This window comes from Ictidomys tridecemlineatus, chromosome 8 (assembly GCF_052094955.1).
Source record: "Ictidomys tridecemlineatus isolate mIctTri1 chromosome 8, mIctTri1.hap1, whole genome shotgun sequence".
Taxonomy (NCBI): Eukaryota; Metazoa; Chordata; class Mammalia; order Rodentia; family Sciuridae; genus Ictidomys; species Ictidomys tridecemlineatus.
The window spans coordinates 107,572,592-107,594,767 of NC_135484.1; the positions used below are offsets into that span (position 1 = coordinate 107,572,592).

Consider the following 22,176-nt stretch of genomic DNA (forward strand, 5'->3'; position numbering starts at 1 on the left):
CTACCTCTGACACTGCCCAGGTCCGCCAAGCTCGGCGTGTTTTCTTAATGCTGAGGTCTGATGCTGATTTCTTTGCTTGGGTAAGAAACAAATGGGAAATGGAAGGTGGGGGGGGCGCCTCCCCAAGATCGTGGAAGCACCCGATCCTGTCCCTGGAACAGCACGGGGGTCTGCGGAGAAGATTCTCTCCCAGGCAGAAAAAGGCAGGGCGCGCCCAGCCAGAAGGGGGCCTGGTCAAGAAGGAGCCTGGGCTTCCATCCGTGGCAGACGCCTCTTTGACCCCATCTGGGCGGCCCCCCTCTCCTTCCCCGTGTGGCCAGCACCCCTCGTCCCGGCTCGGCCAGTCCCCGCCTTGCCCCAGGCTGCAAACAAGGCCCTGTTGACAATCCGCAGGGGCTAAACACGCGATAACAGGGTCCCAGCACGCCAGACATCCCAGCAGCGGGCAGGGCCCTGCGCTGTGACGGAGGATGCTTTGAATACATCATCCTGTCAACCGAGTTTATTATTCTTTCGCTCAAGATAAACTACAGCCGCCAACGAGGGGCTGTATAAATTCCAGGCTCAGAAGTCGAGTGGAGCAGCCCTCCTCGACGGACACTCACACGCACACACACATAAATCCTGCTGAGAAAACACCACCGGCCGGCTCTCTGGGGGGCTCGGGAGCCTCTGTCTCCTGGGGTGGTCCTGGGAGCAGCTGCAGACACCAGGGGTCCCAAGTCTTAGAACTATCCTCAGGCTACTCGCTGGGCCAGGCCTGAGGCGACTTCCTCTGTGGGCCAGGGGCGGCCTCTCCAGGGGAAACATCTGTCCCCAGGGTCAGGCCCTCTCTCGGCCTGAAGCCTCAGCCCTGCTGTGGGTGGCCATGGCGCCCACCACCTGGTCCTCTGTCGGGGAAGGGGCAGGCTCTCGGACTCAGACATGGGCAGAGAACGGACCCGGATGAAGACTCCTGAAGCAATCAGGGTCCATCCTGGGGGACGGGGGTAGCCGGGGAATGCCAAAGAATCCCTGTCACCTCCAGACACAGGTGCCCAGAAGACAAGCCCGGCCTGTCCCCCCAGGTGTCCCTGGCCACTGACACTGAGTGGGGGGTCTCTATGGACTTCATCTCAGTCTCGTCCTGTCTCCCTTGGGGACTTAGGGTAAGAAATGAAACCAAACAGTGCTCAGTGCTGGGACAATAAGGAAGGCTGGGGGCACAGTGGAAGGAACTTGGGCTTTGGTGGCAGACCAGGACTGACTCTCCAGCCCTCAGCTTCCTTATCCATAAAATGGGCAAATAACTGCCCCCCTGGTATCCTCACAGGGCCCACGGGGGGGGGGGGGTGCAGCCCTCTGCCTAGCACTCTCCCTCCCCCTGCTCCTGAGAGGTCTGCTCAGACCCCACTGAATCAAACCCCATCTTGCCTTGATTTTTTTTCTTTCCCACCATCTATTTTCTTCTTTCTTGTGTTTTGGTTTGGTTTATTCTACTGTCTTTCCCATTCCCATCCCCCAACCCATGAACTTCCACCCGCCACATTGTGTGTTAGCATTCGCGGATCAGAGAGACCATTTGGCCTTTGGGTCTTTGGGATCGGCTTATTTCATTTAGCATGATATTCTCCAGTTTCATCCATTTACCAGCAAATGTTATAATGTCATTCTTCTTGGGGCTGGGGCTTTGGCTCAGTGGTAGCGCACTTGCCTGGCATGCATGAGGTACTGGGTTTGATTCTCAGCACCACATATAAAAAAATAAAAGATCTACCAACAACTAAAAAAAAATAATAATAATGTCATTCTTCTTTATGGCTGCATAATATTCAGTTGTGTATATGTACCACATTTTCTTTATCCATTCATCTGTTGAAGGACATCTAGGTTGGTTCCATAGCTTAGTTATTGTGAATTGAGCTGCTATGAACATTGATGTGGCTGTGTCAATGTAGTATGCTGATTTTAAGGCCTTTGGGTATAAACATAGGATTGGTATAACTGGGTCAGATGGTGTCCATTCCAAATGGACCAAAACTTGGTTCCATTCCAAGTTTTCTGAGGAATCTCCATACTGCTTTCCAGAGTGGTTGTACCAATTCGCAGTCCCGCCAGCAACGTATGACTGTGCCTTTTCCCCACATCCTCACCAACATTTATTGTTGCTTGTATTCTTGATAATTGCCATTCTGACTGAAGTGAGATCACCATCTATTTTCTACTTATTATTTGCTTGGTCTGTTGTCTTGCTTTTTCCACTAGAATGTGACATTCCTGAGGCTGGGGACTTTGCTCACTGCCGTATCCCCGGCACCCAGAACTGTGTCTGGCACATGGTAAATATTATTGGTCGAAGAGACAAAAATAAAGTACTAAAAGCTGTGCCAGGTACACAGTAGGTGTCCAAGGCATATGGTTATTATTTTCATTCCTATTTCCACCTACATTACACATGGTCAAACTAAATATGGGGCAGTGCTCAGCCCCAAAGGTGGAGGAGGAAGGACAGGAAGAGCTTTCAGGTTGCAGATGTCTCACATGAGCTGTGTGACCTCGGGAAGGTGCATCTCGGTCTCTGAATCCTGGTTTCCGGCCTCATCCCTCAGGAGCCCCCACACCTGTTCTGTTTTGCCGTCACCTAGAAGGGTGGCCAGGCAGTCATGTCCCTGCTGCTATTTTGGCTCTCAGCTCAGGAGCAGACGGGACCCAAGGCCAGATGCCCGAATGAGGTCACGACTTAGGGATCTAATGTCATCCTGACACGGGAGCAGAGTGGTCACCTGCTTGGTGATGTAGACACAAGGACGGTCACCTCACCAACAGGGGGACATGCTGCGAGCTCCTGACAGGTGAGAAGCTGCCTCCAGATGCCCCTTCTTTTTCCAACCCCCCCACCCCACTTCTGTTCCAAAGAAGATGGAGCTCGCTGCCGTAGGTATAGGCCCTGTTGGTCTCGCAGGCAGGGCGGCCCCTTGTCCCCTGTGGGCCCTGGGGACTGTCCACTTGGAGGTCAGCACACACTGGGGGCGGATAGCTTCTGGCACATTCTCCCAACCTCACCCTACACAATGGAGAGCCTACAGGGCCATCACGGAAGGGTCCAGAGCTGATGACTCCCGGCCCACCTCCTCCCCGCAGCGTGTGCATTCAGATCACACAAAGGAGCAAGCAGGAGAATGGGGAAAGTGAGCTCTTCAGACCCCGCAGACACCAGGCAACTATCTCTTCCCCGTCGTGGGAAAATATAGCAGCTCAACAGGAAAGACGCAGGTGGAGTCTGTGCAGGTACAGCCTCAGGTGGGACACCAGGGTCCTCCCCAGGGAGCCTGTGGGCCACAGGGACCCTGCACATGAAGACTCGCTAGGCTAGAGCTTGCTCAGGTCGGGGAGACAGAGGGGCACCTGGAGGAGGGCTTCCAGGGGGAGGTGACTCTAGAAGAACTAAAGTGGCCAGTTGAACTGCTCCCTGGGTGCAGAAATGGAGTGGAGGTGAGAGACAGGAGTGGAGGTGAGAAACAGGAGTGGAGGTGAGAGACAGGAGTGGAGAGACAGCCTGCTAGGAAAGGACCAGGGACCAGATAACACCCGTGGGGAGTGGCCGGACAGAAGAAAGGGCCCCGGCTTAGCCTGTGAAACCTGCTGGACCTTCAGGGATGGAGTGGCTCTGCTGGGCAGGATAGAGGACATTGGCATAGCTTTCAGCCACCTTCTGTGGCCACAGAGTAGCAAAGGGATAGGGAGCCTGGGACTGGCCGCTTCCACAGTGGTGCACCGAGCCACGCTGGGGCCCAAGTGCCAGCTGCGATTCCACCCGCTCCCCATCCTTGCTTGGTGACCCTCCCTGGGCCTCTCCATCTTCCCTACTTTTCTGAAGACCCTGAGGCCCAGAGAGAGATATGGAGTCCCTGGAGTGGCCGAGGGCCACAGTTCAGGGGCTGCGGCCATCTCTCTCCTACACTCAGAGGGCAGCTCTGCTGAGACTGGGACATATTGTAAGGAAGTGGGGCACAGGGCGATCGCCTGACCCTGATTTTCCTTTCAAGAGAGCCGAGTTCATTGAACTTAAGGGCAAATCTATGTCCTGTCCTCCCGCTGCAGAAATAATAAAGTTAATGGGGTTATTTCCTGCTCTCAAGAATGGCCGCTGAGAAAACATGTGGAGTAAAGGCCGAAGCCCCCACCAGGCGGAGGTAAAGGGCGTGTCCCTGTCCCCTGGCTCTGGGAAGCCTGGTCATCCCACCTCGGCCGGCCGGCCACGTGCCTGCGATCCAACTCTGACTCACGCTGATGTCCAGATGGCAGGGCCACCCGGCCATCACCCAGGTCTCCGGGGGTACCAGGTGAACAGGCCAATGGGATAGTTTGGGGAAAAGCGAGTTCACCCTGGACCCAGAGAAGGACCAAGCTGGATTTTAGAGATCATGGGGATCATTTCTCTCCTAGTAAATGGCAAAACGGACGTTCAGGGAGGTGGACGTAGATTAGGAGTCACATGGCCAGTTGTGACAAGGCCTGGTGGGGAAACAGAGGCACAGAGATGGGAAGTGACTGGTCTTGGTCACAGAGCTAGCCGAGGGGCTGTGGGGGGAGGGGCGGGAGGCCATCAAGGCCGAGAGAGGAAATTGCCTAGGCGCCCACAGCCAGCTGGTGACCAAGCCTGGGAACAATCCCAGTCCCCAGCCCCCTGCGGAGAGGTCCTCTGTCATCAGCCCTGAGCTCCTGCCACCCCCTCACCTGCATATCCTCTCCCCTCGCCCCTCTGAGAAGCCGCAGTGGTCAGCTCTGCGGTGGGTGGGCTCTGTTTTCGAGCCTTACTCATCCCTGACGGGTCTCACCACACCCCCCTGCTCAGCCCCTTTAGATCTTATCATCCGGGCCCCTGGGAGGGCTCCTCACCTGGACCATCCCAAACAGCATCCGTGTGCACAGGTGCACCAGTGGGTGGAGCTGAGGGACATTCCAGTGACCGGAGACAATGGCCGGCTTGAGAGGCCCATCTTTCACACCTCCCGAGTCTTCCAGCGAGTAAATCATTATCCCAGGCTACACAAAGCAATCCTTGAACCAGCCTGTCACTGCCCTGTGACACGGTAGGTAGAGGCTACCAGGTCCCCGAGTGGCCAGGTGGCAGCTCCCGCGTCCTGTGATTCCCTCCCTCCTGTCCCCCTCCCCTGCTTTGGGATTGGGTTACCCCCTCTAATCCCTGCTGCTCTTTGAGCCCATTGTAATTTATAATCACGGGCATGATGCAACCTGCTAATTACATTGCTCGATTTTGAACACATCCTGGCCTCTCTGACTCAGGCGGCGGCGGGAGGAGGGTGCAGCAGGCGCTGCTTTGTGGCTTATCAGGGCTGGTTATTCAGCTCCCAGCCGCTCACGCCTCCCCGGCCCTCCGCCTTTGTTAACCGGGTCTTGCATCACGTCCTGCTTTCCATTTCTCTGGAATTTTTTTTTTTAACGGCCCTTTTTTATGAGCCGCTCCATCTTGTTAGCTAATGAATGATGGTGGGGCTGCGACGGGGATCGCTTTGTGCCTCTATTAAATGTTACATGATTGCAATTATGAGTTAACAAGGGACAGCTAATAAAAAAAAATAATCTATTTTGCGGCCTGGGGCAGACATGAGACTCACTGCCTGATTTCCAGGCTAAATAATTCAGAGCCCTGGGGACCACGGACTGGACAAGGACTCGGTACAAGGGAGCAGAGGGGACACTCCCAGGCCAGTGGGGGGCGCAGCAAGCAGGAGGGCAAAGGCTTGATCTGCAGACCTCTTTGAAGGCCTCCCTGCTTGCCCCTGGGGCTCCCCTAGGAAGCCTCTGTACTATGGCAATAGCTTCTCAGCAGCCTGGATGTGTCCCCTAGGCACAGCCCAGCTGGTAAGAAATAGAGCCAGTTAGGCCACTGCCCACACTCCCTTCGGTGGCCGCCCAAGGCCCCCCTGCTCCCACTGGGCCCTTGTTTCAACTTCTCCTTTCAGTTTATCCTGTTCAGAGGGGCCTGAGCCCCTGGGAGACAAGTGACCCCAGAGGCAGAAAGGGGGTCTGAGTGGGAGGGGTAACTCGAATGAGAAGCCTCAGCTGGCTCTAGCTGTCTTCAGGGTGACCCGGGGGTGTCAGGGCCATCAGAGGGGAAGAGAGGGACACTGGTCTCTTCATTCCAGATCCAAGGAAGCAAAGGGGAGGAGGTTGGCTTGGGACCCACGAACAGGACCCCCACCCATGCCCTGAAGACTGATCCTGGCCTGTGAACAGAGCACACAGCTGCAGAGGAGTGGGATTGGCATCTCTTTGGCACAACCGGGGACATGACGTAGCTTGCAAGCCAGAGTAATAAGGTAAAGAGACCCTGTGTAGACAAATCACGTCCCCTCTCTGGACCTCGGTTTCCCCATTTAAGCATTTACTCCAGTGTTCTTTCAGCATTGTAGCTCAGCAGCCATCCCAGCCCCACCGAGGCTCTGCCCTCCTGCCGAAGGAGCTTTTTGCTCGTGTGACTTTCTTATGTATTTAGGAAACACCGCCTTAACAAACTGTTGAAACTAACCGCTCTCCAAGCACCCTTTGGGCACTAAGCTTGTTATCAGGTGCTTCTCATATGTTACCAGGCATTTCAGACTGTTTGCCATTGCTATAACAAAATACCAGAAGCTGGGTACGTTATAAAGAAAAGAGTCCATTTAGCTCACAGTTCTGGGGGTTCAAGGCATCCACTCCTTTTTGGTGAAGGCCTCCTCCTGGCAGAAGGTGTTGCATTGGCAGGAAGAAGTGTATATAGAATATGGTGAGTCAGGAAGCCAGAGAAAGTCAGGGGTCAGGCTTGCTCTTTATAACAACCCCCTGTCATGGGAACTAACACATGCCATGAGACCAGCATTCATCTCTACTAAGGGCTGTGCCCCCAGTGGCCTGATCACCTTCCAATAGGCCCCAAGGCTTAATGGTCCACCACCTCTCACATGACCACACTGGGGACCAAACCTCTAAACAAGAACCCTTGGGGGACAGAACACATCAAACCCAAAGAAGCCTGGGAAGACTCCTTACAATCCCCATTTTATAGCCAAGGCACCTGAGACCCCGAGCTTAGAGCAGCTGTCCCCTCCCCCTGGGGGCTCTGAACTAGTAGCTGGTATGGGCTGAGCCCCCCACCCCCCGCCCCTTCTCATGCCCTGGCAGCAGCAGACGTTGACCGTGGGAGGGAGCTGACAAGGGCGGCTGCAGGCTGGGCGAACACAGTCTGAGGGCACCACTGAAGTGCATCTTCAAACGCCCCGGCCGCACTGCGGGCACCGGGAAACCACAGCCGCCCACATCTCAGTGGTCCAGGCCAGCCCAGGGCAGGAGGCCGGCTGGCAGTGGTCAGGCTGCGGAGGACATGCAGGAGCCGTGGGGAGTGGGGTCTGGGCCAATCTTACCCCAGAAAGCCTCAACCAGGGGCAGACGGGCTACCTAATTTACAGGGCCCTTGTTCAGAAACCGTTGAGCATTTTCAAGATGGCAGCAGCAGAATGTTAAACCAAGGGTAGGGCCTTGTAAGTGAGGGCCTTTCAGGCTTCACGGCCCTGAACTGTCCTGGCCACGGGGTCGTTCGCCCAGCTCCTGGCTCAGGGGTTCCAGGCTCAGGGGTTCTTGGCGTGGTGCTTGAGTGATAGGTACCACTGTATGACATCGCTGGACCCTCACTTCCTGGGCAGGGACCATGGAACCTACAGTGTGGGACATGACAGGGACAGCAGAGGGACAGGCACCAGGAAGACTCATGCTGTGACATTTTTGGAGGCAGTGTGAACAAGGACAAGCCAGAATGTTGCGGAGATGACAGCAGGCTTCAGGGTTGGGACCCGCTGGCCACTTGGGGCTGCTGTGCTGCGGTCCCACTGTGAGAATGTAGAGAAAGGGGCCCGGGCTCTGCCGGGGTACCAGAGCTCCTGCCTGGGCCACCCCAGACCTCCAACCCGTAACCTGCCAGGTTCTGCTAGGCATCCACAACTGGAGGGGCAGCTGAGTCTCCAGAGGCGGGGGTAGTGCCACCAGAGAAAAATGTGGCACCTGTTATCGGCCTGCACCCACCAGGCCGGCTCTTGGCAACAAGGATGCCTGTTCACCGGGTCCTAGGCATCCTGGGCCTATGTGTGTGCCCCTCATGGGCTGGGCAAGTGGAGCCTTCCCCTTCCATGGGCTCTGCATCCTGGATACTCGGGAAAGACACTTCAGTGAGCAGATGTCCTATGAGAGAACGTGTCCTTGCCTGTCCTAGGACTGGCATCTTGCTTGGAGGCCAAAGCTTGGTTGGCACCAGGGCAGGACACTCTCCTCTCAGGAGTGAGGTTGGTGTGCACACCTGCACGGACATGCCCGTGAGGGGACACGGGTGTGGGGGATGTGCATGCCCAGGGTGCACTTTTGGATAGAGGTTTCGCACTGTTCGTGGGTGCGCTGTGTAGACGGGGCCTACGTAGAGAGGATGCGCACACGGGGTGTGTGGGGGTGTGTGCATGAGATCTATGCACACCTGCAGGTCTGTGTGGGAGGTGACCGCTCCCCCTCGGCGCTGCTCACATGAGAGGATGGTACGTAGAGTGTGCCACCGATGCCCAGCAGTTCTCTGCTCCCTGAACCCCCTGTCCTGCTGGTGCCCCTGCCCCGTTCAGAAGCCAGTCAGTGCCCGGGCTGGGGAGGTGCACGGGCCACCTCAGAGGATTCAGTCTGGACTCTGTCCCTCACTCAATGTGTCCTTGGGCAGCTCAGGTGGATCCTCCAGGCCTCAGTTTTGTTGTCTGTAAAAGGGGCTCGTGACAGCACTTCCTTCCTAGGACGTAGGGCACAAAACCTGGTACCTGGTAAGAGCCCAGCAGAGACTAGTTGCTGTTTTCTCTTGGCTGCTGCTGCAGTGGGCACCAGGGCTGGGCGGAGAGCAGGGCCTGTTCCCATCCAACACCATAAACATGATGGGCAAGTTTCAAATGAGAGCGACCCTGGCCAGAGGGGGAAGGGGCGGGGACAGGTCACCATGGCCCCTGACAGCCCTGAACTGCTGAGGAATCTCACTTGGAACACACACGTCGTGGGGCATAGAAGGATGGGGCAGAAAGTCTCTAATGCCAGGCAGCTCATTTAACCCAGTCCTCCTGGGACTGTGGAGCTGGCCCCAGAGGCCACCCACCTACTGCAGGGACCTGGCAGCCTCTTGGGCTGAGGTAAATCACCCGAGATTGGCCTCTGGAACGCAGTCGTGTGAAAGGTAACACGCACATTACTGCTGCATAAACACAGTCAAGCTATTTACGATGGCCACGGCCTGGCGGCCCCAGGAAGCCCCTGCCCGGGGCGTGTTGGGGAGGGGGATTCGCCTCCACGCCGGGTAAGGAGACTGGCTTATTTTGGCAGGAACCAAAGCCTTGGCATCTTCCAATGCCACCAAACCCAAGGGCCCCATTTTGGCCCAAGAGAAGCATCTCCTCACAGGACAGAAAGCTGTTTTGAAATTACAGAAAGTAGAAGAACAACAAAATCCTGTCTTCTTTGGGCCCCTGTTCTTTGGCACAGTTTTCCGAGGACACATTTTAAGTAGGGACTTTTCCTCCACATCCCAAGGGTGCTCTGCGCAGATCTGTGGGATCCAGAGCGAGAAACTGAGGGGAAGCCGCCCCAGGGAGCCCGTCATAGGGGAACAGCCCACTCTGCTCTCCAGAGCCTCTGCCTGAAGGTGGGGACACAGCTCCCGGCCCCACCCTTCCCGCCCAGTTTAGGAGCAGAGGCAAGTTTGGGGCCCAGGTGCCCTCCTGTCCTGTGGTGGAGGGACAGGCTGCTGGTGGGCAAAGACCCTCAGGGTGGCAGTGGCATTTGGGCATCCTGCAGAAAAGAGTGTTGAGTCCCCATCTGGCTTCATTTCTGGGCAGGGCCCTTCACCGCCCCAAGACAGGTACCCTCCTTGGTCGGCTTCCTCTGCGACTGTGCCATCACCTGCCATTGATTTTTTCAGAGGTGCCAGGGTCACAAAGAGGCTGTCAAGGCTGACTGACAACCTGGGGTGGACTCTTGGGGTGTGGAGACCCTGTGCTCCTTAAGCCTTCTCCCAGACCCTCCCAGGCCCTCCCCAGCCACCACTGCTCCCTTGCTTCTGGGCCACCTCCTCCCATCGCCCCCCTCCCCCCCCCCACCGGCCCATGTTCAGTCCCTGCAGGTGGAGAGGCCCCCGGCCCCTTCTGCCAGCCCCTTCTGCCAGCCCCACACAGAGCACCTGGTCAGCACACTTCCTGACCAGCTCAGTCCCCCAGGCCTCCTCGCTCCTGAGGCCTACACAGCTCCATTCAGGCCACTCTGACTGACCTGCATGTGTCCCCAGCTCCTCAGCTAGTGGTCACCACCATTAATTGAGGATCTCACATGTGGCCCCGAGGCGTGTGAGCTCACATACACTTCTCACCACCTAGTAAGTGGGAATTGGGGGCCTGTTACAGGGACTAGGAAGCCGAGGCTGAGAGGCTGGGGTAGCTCTCAGGGCCGCATAGCCAGTGGGTGGGACGGATGCTAACCTCCGCATTCTGTCCACGGCACCGTGTGGCCTGTGTGACCACACGCCCCGAGGAACAAGGAGCAACGCGTACCCTATTAGGTTGGGTCAGAAAGGGGTCAGGTGTGTTTTTTCCTTTCAGATAAAAACACCCAGAGCTTATTCTCGTGAGTGAAATTATCATCCAAAGAAGTCCCTTGGAGGGGAACAGTTATTCTAATCATGGCGCTTCCTCTTGGTGAAGTTTTGTTCTTTTTTCTTTTTTTTTACACTTAAAAAAATATTTTTTATTTGTAGATGGACACAATACCTTTATTTTTTTTAATTTATTTTTATGTGGTGCTGAGGATCGAACCCAGGGCCTCACACGTGCGAGATGAGTGCTCTACCACTGAGCCACCACCACAGCCCCTTGTTCTTCTTTTATGTTGTACTAATTATATCAACGAATGCAAAGTGGCCTTTTCCACTTTGCCCCTGTCCTACCGCAGTCCCTCCCCCCACAGCTTCCACAGTGGTGAATCTGCCCTGAAGCCCCCCCGCACCCCCATCTGCAAAGAAGGCTTGCTTGATTCATGGACACTTTTAAAATCACTTAAATTCATCAAATCTGAATATGATCTTTTTTTTTTAAAGAGAGAGTAAGAGAGGGAGAGAGAGAGAGAGAGAATTTTTAATATTTATTTTTTAGTTATCAGCGGACACAACATCTTCGTTTGTATGTGGTGCTGAGGATGGAACCCGAGCCGTGCGCATGCCAGGTGAGCGCGCTACCGCTTGAGCCACATCCCCAGCCCTGAATATGATCTTTTAAAAACTCAATTTAATATATCGCATTATTCACTCAACCCGATTTCAAATGAAGTTTTTAAAAAATGGGAAATGACTTTATCAACTAGAGGCAGTATTACATGCAGCTTCTCTTGTTCAGTCTTTACTGATTTCCAAAGCTTCCTAGCTGAGCATCTTGCTCCTTCCCCCACCACCACCTATACTTGTCCTATACTTCCAAAATACAGTTGGATTCTTTGGTCACATTCTGCCTCCCATCCTGCAATCTCCCAACTTCCTAAGTGACAAAATTTGCATACTTTGAGGTCACTTCTTTGTGCTTCGAGGTTTTATGGTTTTTGACAATGGCAAAGTCATATATCCACCATCACAGTGTCCTACAGAGTGGTCTCATTACCCTAAAAATATTCCCTGTGTCTCAACTGTTCAACTCTCTCCAACTTCAACTACTGATGGGATTCCCATAGAGATGGGAAAGCTTTGCTTTCTTGAGAATGTCATACAAATAGGGTCAGATAGTAGGTAGCCTTTCTCTTAGCAATACAAGATTCACCCATATTGGGCTGGGGTTGTGGCTCAGTGGCTGAGCGCTTGCCAGGCATGTGTGAGGCACTGGTTTTGATTCTCAGCACTACATTAAAAAAATACATAAATAAAATAAAGGTATTGTGTCCATCTACAACTAAAAATATTAAAAAGAATATTGTGTGGCTTGAGAGCTCATTCCTTTTTCTAGCTACCCTGGACCTACAACTGTCCATATACCCATCCCTCTAATAAATCATCTGGGTTACATTGGGCAATTATACTTTTGACATTTTTTAGTAACTGTTGTTCTAAATGCTCACATGCTGGTTTTCTTGTGGAGGTAAGTTTTAGAGTTAATTGAGTAAATCCCTAGGAATGTAACTGTTGAATCATATGGGCGACTGTGTTCAGTTTTGTGGGAAACTACAGAACAGTCTTCCCGAGTGACCACACCATTTGCATCCCACCAGCCATGAGTGAAAGTTCCTCTTGCCCTGGATTCTCACTAGCAATTATATCATCAAATCTGGGGGGATTCGGTCATTCTGACAGCACTTTTACAGAAGAAAAGGAAGCTTTGAAAGCAAAGTGGTCGAATGGCAGAGACATTGAGTGCTCCCGAAAGCTCCCCATGCTCCCTATTGTCCCCAGACCCCCACGCTATTAAGTGAGACCACAAGACTAGTTATGGGTCAATAGATTGAGTGGAAACCCTATCTGTCACTTCAGGGACAAAGCTTTTCAGACCCAGGGCAAAGTCTTCTGGCTCATCTCTGCCCTTATAGTAGCAATCATGGAAGCCATATGTTGAAACCTGGTACCTCCAATAGCCAGGGTCCCCTAGGAACCCCGTGGGGCAGAGCCTCTGCCAGTGGCCTTGGCTAGAGTGTGAGCAAGACATAAACCTCAGTCTAGTGCCCAAAGATTGCAGGTTAATTGGTCACCATAGCACAGCATGGCCTATCCTGTCTCGCACAGCCAGCCACTGGTCATGCCTTGGGCAGAAGGATTATATTGTCAGAGTTCTCACTCGGGAAGTGTGCTAGCCCAGGAAAAAGCTGCTTAAAGAAGAGGAATAATTTACTTTTTTTGCAATGCCGGGAAGGAACCCGCGGGGTCTCAAGCAGGCTAAGCACAGGCTCCACCACCGAGCTACATCCACAGAAAGAGCAAGACGATTTAAACAATTATCTTACAGGCTCTTTGCCTGTCCCGAGGAGCACGGCTCTGGGATGAACTGTCTGCTGGGCTTTTCTCCCCAGGTACCAGTGGGGAATGACAAATAACTGAAGCCAACTTTCCCAATAAAGCAATCCTTACAGGATACTCAAGACAGAGCCTCCCACCCGAGCCAAGTCCTCAAAAATCCCTGTCTGTCCCCCATGTGCCCCCATAGTTGTCACCTACCAAGAGGACAGGCGTCTTGGAAGCTCTGATCTACCTTCTGTCACATCTTCTCAGTCTGGGCCTTGCTGTTCTACCGCTGGGTCCTTTTTTGGGTCCCGACCTGCCTGGGAGACACGCCCCCTAGTGGTTAACAGGCCCTTTGCCAGGTGGTGGCCGGTCCTCAGGCAGCAACCACAGCTACCCTGGTGCCTGCGAGGAAGGGAACCCGCCTCCTGGCTGCAGTACCTGGGGGAGGCCTGCAGGGCGGGGAGCGAGGCTTCCTCCCGCCAAGTGGCTAGGATGATTAAAGGGCTCAAAACCAAAACCTTGACCTCATTAGCTCAATGTTCTGGTCAGCAGTCTTAGGGAAATGTGATGATGTTAATTATGTACCGATTTATTTAATCCCCTGGTCTTGTAAAAAGCTTGCACTTGCCTTCTCCGCCTTCCCCCAGGGACTATAAACTCAAGGTGGGGGGTATGGCAAGGGTGGGGTAGGAGAGGAGGTGGAGGAGAGCAGACTGGACTCTGGGGTCATGCAGACTTGGATTCACTCCCTGACTACTGTGACCCTGAGTAACCTTTCTGAGCCCAGGATCAGGTAAGGATTATGGGTTTGGCACTGTGCCTGACGTGGAGAAAGCTCTCGGTAAATTACAGCCATTGTTATTGTTATCGTTAATTATTATTTTAGTCTATCAACTGAAGGATGATTTCCCATTGTTCTATCTCTATTTGAGAGGCAGTAGAGGGTAGACCAGTGTTGTCCAACAGAACTCTGCAGTGAACGGAAGTTTGCAACATCTGCACCATCCAATATGGCGGCCACCAGCCACCTGTGGCTGGTGCACCCGAGGATCTGAATTGCAATTGTATTTCATTTTAATGAACTCAAAGCTAAATAGTCACATGCATTCAGTGGCTGCTGGGTTGACAGCATAGGTGTAGAGGGTGAGAGCACATGTTCCTGGATGGACCCCCAGGTCCAGTTCTGCCCCTGCTGTTTTCTAGCTGTAAGACCTTGGGCCAGTTCCCCGACTGCTCTAGGCTTCAGGTTCCTCATGTGTTATGCGTGGACATGATAGTACTGACTTCATCGGGTGATTGTGAGGAGTCAACGTGTTAGGAAGCATTCTATTTTGGAAGTGTTCAGCCACCCTTATGGTTCTTTTTAGATCTGGTGTTTGTGATCCCTGGGAATCCTGGGTGTCCCCATGGACATAGCATCTTGGATGCAGGCCTGTCTCCTCTATTCTGAATCTCTCCTGGGGTCCCAGCCCAGGAGACACAGAATGCCTAGAGGAAGATGAAGATACAGAGGGCCCAAGTGGACAGCCCAGCCCAGGCTGCTCCCTCTCCCCACAATAGTGTGACTGTCACTCTTCTTGAGAAGAAGTTTCTGCAGGAGGCAGGCAAGGCAACCTGAGAGAGTGGGGTTCAGGTGGGGGCTTCCTCTATTCCAGGAGAGGGAGCTGTCATCGCTGAACTGTGTCCTCTCAGCTGCCTCTGTAAACACTGGGATTGATCGATCCACCTGCCTAGCTCATCCACGAAGCTCGAGGTCAGGCAGGCTCTCCGGGAAAGCAGCGGCTTCTGAGAAATGGATGATGTGGTGCAGAGTCAGGGCCAGGAGCCTGGATTTAGAATTCCTCCTTCCCTGTTCCCCAGATGAGGAACCCAAGTCCTTTGGGGTTCAGGGAATGGGTGCAGGCTGATGTCCTCTCCCTGTCTTCCACACATGGAGACCTGAGGGTAGCAGGGCTGGGAGGATCACGTGGGGATTTCCAGACCCTAGGACTTCTTGATGTTCCCAGAAGCACAGACTCAGATTCTCCCAAAGATTCAAACAGCTTCATAAACCAAAGACCCTGTGAAGGTCTCCCAGGCTGCCCAGCCACCAACATGCACCGGGCAACAGTGTCCTGTCCTTCTTAGCCATCACTGAAATTCTCAGACTCTTACCCACAGATAACCTCAGATAACCAAAGTCCTCACCTTCATCCCGGCTCCCTCCCCACCTATCCTGCACCCAGCAGGAAAGGGCAGGTCCTTGAGGGGACACCTCCACCTTCCAGCCTAACCAGTGTCCCCTTCTCCCTCACTTTTGGGGATCCCTACTTCTTCAGCCAGAAGAAACCTGCCCTCTAGAGCCAGAGAAGAATGCCATAGTTAATTAATTGGGAACATCTTCACTCTACTTTCTTTCCTTTCAGGGTAAGAGACAGCAGGAGGCACAAGGTCAGACTCCAGGAAGGACATTCTGATGGTGAGAAACATGAGACAGTGGATCACAGGAGCCCATTCTAGCCAACCTCTGATTAGGCTGGTGGGGAAGGGCTCTCCCACCTCTCCCATGGAAGAGTGGGATGATGGGAAATCTGGGATTTAAAAGACACAGGATACTTGGCTCATGTGACCCCTCAGGTCTGGAGTGGGATCAATTTAGCTATGATCCCAGCCAGGCCACGAGCCAATTAACCTTGAGTCAATTGTTTCATGATCCTTCTGTTCAATTTCCTCCTCTTGAAAACGGGGTTGATGAGTTTCGCCCCCAGGTTGTTCTGAGGGGCAAGGAAGGCCCTACCCAGGGTCTAGTGTGACCCTGAGGAGTGGAGAGGTGACCCAGCCTGAGCAGGCCGAGGAGTTGGGGGTGCAGAGGGAAGAGAAGACCTGCAGGAAGGTAGGCTGGGGTTGGGGAGCTGAGTTCGCCAGTGCGGAGACCCATCACCAGCGGGAGGCTGCCTGGGCCCTGCTTCAGGTGACACTGGGAGCCTCCTGCTCCTGGGGCACAGTGAGGGCACCGGACTCCTAGAGCTGTTTTCTTCAGGAAGGTCCCTGTGCCTTCTTGGCCCGGGGACCCTCAGTTGCCCATTCTAGAAGGCCCTGCTGGGGCTGCTCAAGAGACCCGTTTCCCTCAGACAGCCAAGCTCCCTCCACGGTGGCCGCAGGGAGTCCTTCCAAAGGCCCCAGACTGTGGGCCAGCCCGCCCCGCCACTCCAACCCCAGTTCTGGAGAATGCTGGGCTGGGAAGCCCCTGGTGACCTGGGGGTGACTCGGGGGAGGGTTTGCCTGGGGATCTACTCCCCCTGGACTGAAGTGAAACTCAAAACCTATTGCAGCTTGTGCAGGGGACAGGAAGGAAGCTGTCTGTGCTAGACTGGCCCCGAGGTCTCCGTGGGGCCCGGCTGAGTGGGCTTTGGGGCCACTGGGTGGTAAACGGCTGGCAAAGTCAGCTCAGGCCACGTCCCCACTGCCAAGGAGGAGGAAGGCGGGAGAGAGAGGCTTGGAAGCCGCAGGGCTCCATGGACCCAGAGGGTTTGTCATTCCATTTTTAGGCCTCTTGGACAAAGCCCTCACCATGAATCCGGACCCAGGTCTACGCCCTTACACTGAGGTTAACGGGGAGCAGGCCTGTGTACCCCATATCACAGTGGCCCTGGGGGTGACCACCATGTGGGTGTCTCCATCAGCCACAACTCACGGCCACCACCTGAATGAGACCAGGATCTCACTGTGGTGTCTGGGATCTGAGGGATTCACCACCACACGGGTCACCCAGGGGACTTTTCAAACTTTCCCACAGAGCCATGGACCTCTGGCAGGGACCCTTGGCCCTCTTCCTCACCTGCTCCTTCTATTCACCTCTGCCAGTCCTCTCCCCGAGACCAGAGCTAGGGGCTGGCTGGCCCCAGGGCAGGCCCAGGATTGGGATGCTTGCTCCAGGGCCCCCCTCTTTCTCTCCCCTGCCTCTCACTCCAGGCTGGCCTCTGGGCAGTACCGCTATGCCCAGTGCCACCCCACCTGGGCATCTCCCTCCCTCCCTCTCTCCTGTTCCCACAGAGGAGGGCACCCAGCCACCCACTGCCAGGTACAGAGGATAAAAATACCCAGTGGAAAAACACGTGGCTCCAGGTGAAACATTAACCCGAAGGGCCTGGCATGCCGGCCCCAGGGTCCCTTCCCAGGCTGCCCAGCCACCAACATGCAACAGGCAACAGTGTCCTGTCCTTCTTAGCCATCACTGAAATTCTCAGACACTTACCCACATGCTTCCGGCACGAATTCTTTAGAAAGCAAACAAGCTCACCTGAGAACCCAACCCCAAGGGCACAAGTTGGGACCAGCTCAGCCAGACTGGTGGCTGCAGGGACGTTCCTCCCTCCTTCTCAGCCTGGAGTGTCCCCCACAGCTCTCTGGGGTGTCAGGTCACCCCAGCTTCCTCTAGGGAGCCCGGCTCAGAGCTCCTCGGCTCCTCCAGGTTTCTTTCTACTGCAAAGCTGAGCTCACCCAGAATCCGGAAGGAAGGAAGCCAGGCAGAGGGCAGGGAGCGGGGAGGAGAGACTGGCCCGTGCCTGCTGCAACCCTCTGCGTGCTGGGAGGCCGCCTGGAGGAGGTGTTGGGGCCAGGCAGGCAGGTGAGAAGTACCAGCCTCCCCAACCTGCCCTGTGTCCAGCTCTGTGTCCAGCTCTGTTCTCTGTGGTCAGAGAGGCCAGAGGGTTAGGTATTCCCCCCATATGTTCTAATGGCTCTGTCTGCCCTAGCAGGCAGGGTGCACTGGTGAACGTCCCCACAGCTGCCTGCACCTCAGTCGCTGAGAGGCCTGGCCTCACCTCCTCCTCCTGCGCCTCTGGGGTCCCGTGCCCGGCAGTTCTAGGAAACGCTGTGTGGCAGCCTTGAGCCTGGGCCAAATGTCCCACTTTCTATCAAGGAAGCTTTCCTGTGTGGGGGGATGAGTAGGGCCCATCTGGCCACAGCGCAGCTACTGCGCTCTCCAGCTGGCTTAAAGGTGATGGCCCACCAGGAGCCTGACAGGGATGGATGGAGGAGGCCCTGGGCATCTCTAGGACCAGGGGAGCCCTCCTGAGACTTTGCTGTCCATGGCAGCGTTACAAGTAGGGAGTGTCAAAATTACTTTTTTTTTTTTGGTGTTGGGGATTGAACCCAGGGCCTTGTGCTTTGGTAGACGCAGGCATTCTACCAACTGAGCTATGTCCCCAGCCCTTCAAGATGACTTTTAAGGAGAAGCAGGAGATTGGGGTGGACCCTGGCCTCCTGCTCTGCCAAGAGCTTGCCCAGCTGCCCCGTAGAATTCAGTACAACATGGAATCAGAGGCCTGCAACCTGGCCTCTGAGATATAGTGAGGCTCCCCTAGGCATGGGAAGTGTTACCCAGGACTGTTCCCTGACTCCTAGAGGTGTTTCCCCTCAAGGGTGGTGGTCACTGTGGCAGGACAGGGCTGTGGAGACAGCTCCCAAAGTCTTGGCCTGCTGCTGACCGTCAGTCAGGTTAGGCCTGGGGATTTGGAAGCCTTTGGTTTGGAACTGGGTTCTGCCACTAAGTAGCCCTGTGGTCTTCTATGAATTACTCAGATTCTCTGAACCTTAGTTAGCTCATCTATAAAATGGGCACAATTGTGTCCTAGTATCAAAGCATCCCAAAGTTCAAGTTAGTTGATTTTTTGAGGTGGGGGCAGATACCAGGGATTGAACTCAGGGCCCCTTGACCACAGAACCACATCCCCAGCCCTATTTTGTATTTTATTTAGAGACAGGGTCTCACGGAGTTGCTTAGCATCTCACTTTTGCTGAGGCTGGCTCTGAGCTCCCAATCCTCCTGCCTCAGCCTCCTGAGCTGCTGAGATTTCAGCTGTGCGCCACCACACCCAGCCAGTTAGCTGATTTTTGGGTAGCACTGGCGCGTGGAAGTTATGGTACAGGTGATTCGTTTTTTCCTCTCCATTCTGGGCCTCAGTTTCCTTAACTAAAATGGGCACCATCTCAGCTCACAGGACTGAGATGATCTTTCTATTGTCATTGCACATTGGCCTGTAACTGTCAGCATGATCGTCTTCTGTCCCTCTCAGCTTCCTCATCTGGATCTGGTGATCTTCAAGGACACTGGCTGGAGGTCCCAACACCTGCTCCCTCCAACAAAAGCACACACGCTGCTCCCCCTCCCCCACCAGGCATCGTATCTCCCTCATTATCACACTGACATTTGCTTTGGCTCTTGTAGCAGTGACCTGTTGAAATGAACAGAGGCCGAGGAGGGAGGTAGCAACGAGGATGGCCAGGAGCCCAGCTTTAGAGAGAGCCGCGGGCAGAGGTGTTGGTCCGCGGGCTGACCTCAGGCCCGAGAAATAAAGCTGACCATGCAGGGCGGTGGGTGTGAGGAGGCCTCAGGACTAAGTCCTCCCGCTGAGGAGCCAGGGCTGGGGGAGGGGTGTTTGCATCTGGATGCCATCTGGACCAGGGCAAACAGCCGGGGCCACTTGAGGAAATGCCTGAGCACAAATCAAACCCTGCAAAGAAATCGTGAAGCCCTTGAAACGAATGTCTGACCGAGAGGAATGTGTCTGGGGTACTAGGCAGGCCAGGAGAGGGAACTGGGGAGCAAGGGCGGGCAGGGGGGAAAGGGGCCTGCCTGGAGGTGTTGGGGGGCTCCTGAGATGGTGGTCTCTCCCCTGCCCTCAAAGTAGACAGGGAGGTGGGAACCTTTAGGGGGGTGAGGAATGCAGGGTCTCAATTTGAGGAGGGCCTGCATTACCTTAGAATTCTGGGTCTGGCTCTCTATGCCTCCCACCACTTGTCAAAGCCCAGCCCTCAAAATGCAGCTGTCCTTCAGATCAGTGACATTGACATAGCACCTGCCGTGTGCGTGGCCCCAGGTGGAGACTCCTAGACTCTCAGAGGTGTGTCTCAGCATGGCACGGCAGCCGGGCCTGAGGGCTGGCAGAGCTGGTTCAGTACCCCCTTTCCTTAAAACACATTTGCTTGCTTCTATGACCCATGGCCTCCATGACTCCTGCAGCTCGGGAGTGTGGCCAGAGCTAACCCTGGCCAGCTTGGGAGTGTTGGGCTCCACACCAAGACTGGTGACTTGGGGGATCCCCAAGCCTCTGTGGGCTGCGGACTGCACCCACGCTCTGTGCATCCTGTCATGAACACTGCCCCAGCTCTGTCCCAAGCCTCTCTATGGAGTCACCTGATGGGGCAACCCCAAGGAAGGGACCAGGAGACACTTATCCATCACCAGATACTTGCAGGGCCTGCACACAGGACCCACCCATCGCTCCCTGGGCACCAGGCCAGTAGCTCGCTTAGTGTGTGCACATGTGTGCACGTGTCTGTGCTTCTTTGTGTGCACAGTGGGAGTGTATCTGTGCACATTTTTGCATCTGTAGGTGTGCGTGTGTGCTTCTGTTTGCACAAGTATGTTTTATGAGTATGTGTGTGTTTATTTGTATGTTTTTTTCATGCAAATGTGTGTGTATATATGCAAATATGTGACTATTTGTGTATATTATGCAAGTATGAATTTCATATTTTCGTATATATAGGTATATAAATATATACCTATATTGAGGAGGGCCTGCATTACCTTAGAATTCTGGGTCTGGCTCCCTATGCCTCCCACCACTTGTCAAAGCCCAGCCCTCAAAATGCAGCTGTATATGATACATAAGTATATGATACGTACATGTGTATATGATACGTGTATCTACATGGGTTTTTCTTTGTAAATAAGGTGTGTTTATATAATGTGTTTTTGTGTTAATATGTTTGTAGGTGTAATGTATCTGCACATTAGTGACATACATGTGTGTTATGTGTGTATATATGAAATGCAATTGTATCTATATATGTATAGATATAATATGTCCATGTGGAAATGCATGCACATAATTAGCACATATGCATACAGTATATATTTGCATATTTGTGTGTGTAATGTGCATGATATGTATGTGCCTACACCTGTAGGAAGCAGCCCAGAACATTAAGAACAATCCTGGACTCACAGCTGAGGAGGGGGTTCAAACCCCTGGCCCCTAGTGATGAAGTCCTCAGCACTGATTTGGCCTTTCTCAGCCTCCGTAGGCCCAGCTGCCCTGACCCCTATGGAGCCCCTGCCTTGCCTCCTACCTCTGAGGCCTGGCGTGGAGGAACATGAGTGGGCTGGCCAGCCTGGGCAGCACTGTCCTGGCAGGCACTAGAGGGCCTGTCCAGTCCAGCCCTGCCTCCGGGATTGCAGAGGATCAGAACCCAAGGCCAGCCCTCACTCAACTCTTGATCTTGACACAGCCCAAAACTGAGAGGGAAAGGAAAGACGTGGAGGAGATTGGCATGAAGATGGGCTCCCAAAGACCCAGAGGGTAAGGTGCACACAGACTCTGCAGCGGGGAGAGCCGGTCCAAGTCCTGGCTCTGCCACGTGCTTGCTCTTGGATGATGGGCACGTCCGGTTGCCTCCCTGTGCCTGTCTCCTGTCTTTAGCGTGGGATCAGAGGACCGTGGTAAGGATTGAATTGCTTCACTGCACAGAAAGCACTTAGAGTGGTGCCTGGCACTGGAACGTCCTCAGGAGGTGTGAAGTTCTCACAGTGTCGTGATAAAATGCAAAGTCACTGAATTCATACATGGAAAATAACGCACAACAAAAAGGCCCGGCATCCATTCCTGGGAGAACACAACGTTGTGCGACAGTGCGGTCATACTTTTCTCAATGGCTCCACCCTGGGTGTCAGTGTTTTCACAAGGTCATGTGCCATTCCCATGGGACCAATATGACATGGGGACTGTAGGGTGGGTTGGGGGACATGTGAATTACAGGCCAGAGCAGCGGGGGACAGAGCAACAACCAAAAGAATCTGTCACCACAAGCGAATGCCATGGCTGCTCGGTGAGACGGCAGCCTGTAAGGAACCTATGTGACACTTTATGTGCATAAACAACTATAATACAGACAAAGAACAAAACTAAATCCATTTACGTGCCCCAACTAGGGAACGTTCCTGTGCCTTGTGGTCCAAGTGTGCCTCAGCTCTAAGTGTCCTTTGGGGCAGTGTGGATACCTGTCTCAGCACAGGGCAAGAGGACAACAGCATACGGTCTCCTGGAACGAGGGGTGCCCAGGGAGAGGCTGCTCCCTACCTAGGGACCACTTTAAGCAAGAGCCAAGAGGTGTCC

The 22,176-nt window shown here is 54.2% G+C and overlaps 1 long non-coding RNA gene across 1 annotated transcript; it reads right to left on the minus strand.

Moving 5' to 3' along the window:
• Positions 1-11,168: 11,168 nt before the first annotated feature.
• On the minus strand, positions 11,169-17,940 carry LOC144366199 (uncharacterized). The gene is made up of 2 exons (XR_013425149.1): positions 17,295-17,940; positions 11,169-14,800 (listed from the first exon to the last, which is right to left on the minus strand). It is a non-coding gene; the product is annotated as an uncharacterized LOC144366199 (long non-coding RNA).
• Between the last annotated feature and the right edge of the window lie 4,236 nt (positions 17,941-22,176).